This window comes from Botryllus schlosseri, chromosome 1, assembly GCF_051294905.1.
Source record: "Botryllus schlosseri isolate E-star chromosome 1, Bs_hap1, whole genome shotgun sequence".
NCBI classification, from domain to species: Eukaryota; Metazoa; Chordata; class Ascidiacea; order Stolidobranchia; family Styelidae; genus Botryllus; species Botryllus schlosseri.
The window spans coordinates 25,441,526-25,447,064 of NC_137236.1; positions in this window are offsets into that span (position 1 = coordinate 25,441,526).

The following is a 5,539-nucleotide window of genomic DNA, read 5'->3' on the forward strand; positions in this document are numbered from 1 at the left end:
GGATTCAGAATTGTGTTGCGGCAGCGACTGTAGGATTTCTGGACATCCAAAAGTTATCTTCCAGAGCGCAAAAATCCTACAGTCGCTGCCGCAAAACATTTCTAACTTCAGCCTCAGCGAAGCGGAACAAAGCTGCAAAATCGGTCGTTGCCATCCCAGGTTTACATTCGATAGTTTTACTACGATCATGGTACAGATGCTTGACAGACCGACCATAAAAGCATTAGCCTAACACCTACACACATTCACCAGTCACTCATTATTCAGAGACATATATTCTGATTCGTGCAAGGTCCGGTATCAGTCACAATCTAGCGCCGGTGTACGGACGCTACAACGCAACTATTACATTTAAAATCGTAGTATAATTCGGATTATCGCCGTTATATTCAAACATGAAAGTTCCAGCAAATATTAAACTCTTTTCGTGTTCAAATATCCCTAGCGCCTTTGCACCCCGCTTCAGATGCTTTCACGCCCCTCAATTTTAGAACTACTGTATTAGTAGATGGACTAGCAACGCAAGTAACATTGCACATCGAACAGGTAGATATACTGTGTAAAATGACCAAAAAATATATGGAGACATATAATCGGCAGTGAGTCATATCAATGTGTGAATGTCTTCAAGTTGTTGAACGTACATAGCCCATCAGACCACATGTCTTATTGCAGCGTGACTGGCATAAAGACTGAACATTACAGGGGCAATCAATTTTTCATAGTTGCTCGTGGCCGCTGTCTAGTTCATTTGAAAGTCGTGGACTCTACCATCATAAAGCTGTGACAGATGTTGGTCGAAATTATTTTTCGTGACTTTAACTAGCAGTATTTCTCCTGTGACCACATGAAAGACTCATATTTTGTTGAGATATCATCATAGGACTTATACTCGAGTACTCGACTCGACTTTAAGCTAGCACTATATAGTTTGAAAATTTTAGATGAGGCGTTCATATAAAAAATGGTTAACGATGATAATACTTCTATGGGCTGGATTCACAAGTACTGAACTGCTGTGGAATGAGTCAAATATTGGCATTTGACAAAGAATTCATTGCGAATCTTCAATTCTGTTTTCCGGTGCTATGCCCTTCATCAAGTGTTCATTCAAATACCAATTTGGGAAATCCGGTATGAGACAGACGACCAGATATGCGATAGTGTGTACCGGATTAACATAGTTGTACATTGATGCGTTTTCGCTGGTATCTGATTTGTATGGAATGGAACTATTAATTAGTGGCAATCCTTATTTCCTCGTGGGTCTTGCTTGAACGTTAAACCATGTATTTCGCGATTGGCCCGAACTAATGTGTATCTATTATCTGAATAAGTAGTCGTATAGTAGTCCCTTTTGCGAGCGATTTCCATTGATTAGGTCCAGCGACATTAGTTTCGTGTTGCAAATTCATGGCATATAATAGAAATTTCGAACAACGGCATCGAACTAAACAATAGAAAATGCATGGCTTGCGAATTCGAAGAGATGAATAGATCTACTTATGTGGCAATCAATTGCATATAGTTGCTTAGTTTTTTGAAGTATCCATGGTGTATGTCGACTGCTATGGTCATTTACACCAGACTGATATTCATTTTTATTTCGTAACTCCCGACTTATAGCACGGCCCACTTCTAGGCTTTTGTAAGACACCGCTTACGCGGTTGTGACGGCGAGGAGAAGCCTGGATAAACCTCCAACACTTAGGTGCAGGAATTTAGATGTCGGCCTCGGTCGGACTCGAACTCCCAGCTCCGTGGTTACGGCTAATTCATCATTGCGCGGGCGCATGTATATCCCCAAATTTAACAAGAACAACAGAAAACGCATGGCTAGTGAGTTCTAGGGGATCAATATGTCTTCCGATGTGGCAATCAATTGTATATAGTAGAGGTGGTCAAATGCGGCTCCATGAGCCGTTGATTGCGACTCATTAATTATCAAGCTTGTACATCCCCAGATTGCTGAGAAAGTTGACCTGAATATAAGACAATGCATCATATCAAGCATTAGCAATAGGCGTAATATATTCGTGTTGCCTCTTTGCCTTACCGTTTACGAAGGGATGGAAAAAGTTACTGGACAGCGGCTATACAGGAATATCGTTGAGCTAATGAACTGTCCAATTGCCATCACAAAAAAAATCCGAAGCGAAAATGCTGCATAATGATAAACATTGAACTTGATAATAAATCCCGGTAGCATGTTACGTTCAACTGCGGACACAGAATGGTGCATACCGGAGGTTCTCAACACGCGACCCGCAGACGCATATTTTGCGGCCCGCATCATCTTTTATCACGAAAGCAATTAATACTGATATGGTATTGCTTCATATCAATTTAGCTACTTAGCTCTTTCAAGGCACCATCTCTCTTTTGCTTAATGTATGGTTACCATACGTCCTCCTTTTGAAAGATTTGTCCCCCCTTTTCACAAAATTGAAAATGTCCGCCAAGGACACCTAAACGTTCTCCTTTTTGGCAATTTGCCCTCCTAGACAGCTTTTACGGCCAGGCTAAGGGACAGGGTTAACTGAAAATCGACATAACTAACGAGAAATAGGTAATGCGGACGATCGAGCGGGTCATTCTTGAGTCGAATTAAAGTGACGATTTGGTCACAGCCACAGAAGTGTCGTAAAAAGTGGGTAATGCGGGAGCCTAGCCAAAGTTTTGTTTTATCAACGCAACAAGATTTCCTGTAAATTTTTCTAAATCAGCTGTTTTCAATTTCGGTATACTATTTTTTATGACTTTTGGAAAGTCTCCTCCTCTCCGTATCCCAAAATATGATGAAGCTAGCTACTACGAATAAGTAATTGAATGTTGCAAGCCAAATCAACAGGATAAGTACGTTACAGGTACTTGGATGTTCTCATTGGCAATCTCGGTTTGCATTGAAATTTATCTTCATGACTGACTTGTACCAAAGAGGCAAATGCCCAAAACCCGTTTAAACGTAATGCAATGACAGATATACAGTGATTAAGGCGGTCAGTATAGGGATTGTGTAAACGTGAGGTTCACACTCGCGTTCTGTGAGTGTACCTCAGAAGTTTAGAGGTTCACGTGGACAAACGAACCTTGGTAGAGTCGGAACTGTGAACCTTCTGACATACATTTGCTTTTTTCACGCCATTATAACATCTTGGTTGAAATTCTACGCTTTGTCACTTCGGGCCACTCCATGCATGGCGCTGGCAGCATAAAAAAAAACTCTAAGCGAGCATGTACCTGGCCAATCTTAAAAATTATACTTGCTTTGTTTGCAAAAGTTTGCGCGAAATATGCAGCTTTCCATTTGTAAATATTTAGTGACGCTCTGCTGTGAGCTTGACCCGCAATGACACAACATCACGAACGAGATATGCTACATGGAGGTAGTCAGCGAATGATGCCTATTCAACTAAGCCAGGGGCGGGCAACATACGGCCCGTGGGCCGGATCCGGCCCGCGACGGCATTTTGTCCGGCCTGCGGACAGATTCCCGTCTTACATGATAATGCGGCCCGCGGCCCATCAGTCGGCCGAGATTCCCCACTACTTGTTTACTACGTCAAATTTTGGTGACTGTGTGTTGTTATTCTATCCTGGTGTTCGCACTGCGCAGCGTGCGAGAGTGGAGCTTACGGGTAAGTTCGTCGAAGCGAAAATGCTTGCATTGTCAGCATTAACTATTTACTCATCCCTAATCTTGTTTGTGGTAATCATGGTGTTAGTCCTCCACAATGGTCATTTACACCTGGCCGATATTTCTTATTTTTCATTCCGTAACCGCCAACTGCTGGTGGCACGGCACACGTCCAGGCTTTTGTGGGATACAGCTTAATAATTATGCCGATGAGATGGCGAGGAGGAGCCTAGCTAAAGCTCCAACACTTGGATTGGAATTCTGGAGTCGGACTCGAACCCACAACACATTGGTTTTGTAGCTGTGGATTATACAACTGCGCTATCTCGCCACCGACAAAATTTGGGGTACCGGGCTTATCGAACGTCCTAAAATGATAATTTAGGATTGCATTCTTGTGTTGATTGATCAGAGAGAAGCAGACATGGCGGTGCATGTATGACAGCGGTTCTCAAGCTGGGGAACGGGAAAGTATCTGGAGGTGGCGCGAAGTCACCGTTAACTGAAAATTTTTCGCGCTCGGCGTGATTTACTTCCAGCTTATTGTACGAATTTCATATTTGAGAACTCTCTCATCAACAGCCATAACCTTTAATGCCATCAAACTATCCGTTGTGATGGCTAGCATTCTGATTTATCTCATTAATATTTTGTGATATCTTGATAAGGAAGGGGGGCGCGGAATTTTTCACCATCAAAAAGGTGGCGTGTTTAAAAACTTTGAGAACTACTGCTTTATGACAATGCGGTTCTCAACTCCACATTGTCATCGTCATTTTCGGGGAGAAATCGCTTCGAAATGACATTGCTGTCGTTAAAATACATTCTTTAAATACGATTTATTCCTTGTATAATTGAATAAATGGCCGAACAATCTATCCATTCAGCAATCCGGCCCGCCAAGTACTTAATTTTCCCATATCCGGCCCGCCGACTGGAGAAGTTGCCCGCCCCTGAACTAAGCAATAAAATTGATATAACGAGTACATCGTTGTCTAATGCAAAAATGAAGTATGCGTATGGGAACCAACTTGATTTGATATGTTGATTGTATCATAAGAACCAAATCAGTGCGATTGGGGTGTTGGCTGCTGTACAACTTGTTAATGGGGTAGTTTCGGTAGCAAGTATATAGAAACACGTTTTACACACTGTACTGTATCAAGCAATAGTCAGACGCCGAATACAATGTTTGGTCTGCGTAGATGGCCAAGGCGTAAGCTTATTTTCCCTTGCAAGTCCTCTTCGAAATTGTAGGCGAAACTATAGAAGATATTGATTTTATGGGATAATTATAGCATTTGATTGCCCCAGTTGATACATTTGGTAACATTTAAAAAGTTAGCATGTACTTCAGCATTGTGGCATAATGTGGCCTGAGTCGTCGCTAGGTATCTACGTTGATATATCACTTCACTGAAATACAGTGTTTGAATAGGCAATATGACGTCACTTGGCGTCATAGGTTCGCGATCGCGTTCACACAGAACCTGTCAAAAAGTTTCGCGTTCACAGTAACATGAATCTTTTAGAGGTTCGCGCCATCTCTAGCGGTCGGTAATGCATCACTACATATTGAAAGCACTCAAGTAGGTTTTGCCCCCTTGCAATACTAACTCAACTGGTTCTATTTTGATATTGCATCAATTTATCCTCAATAGCTTTATTGTAAAATATGCCTTCTTTCACGTTCTATATATGGTAAGAAAGAAATTAGTTTGGGATGTGTTGGCATCAAGTCTTTTGAAAATGGAAATAAAAACTGGGCGAATAAGGCGAAACAGCTCCTGTATCTCGGTGACTGAATTTATTTCGTCAAATCCCACATCTATAGTCGTTTGACGTTCGTTGCGAAGATACACCCTGAACCATTACTACTAGTCCATTATTATCCATCTTCTA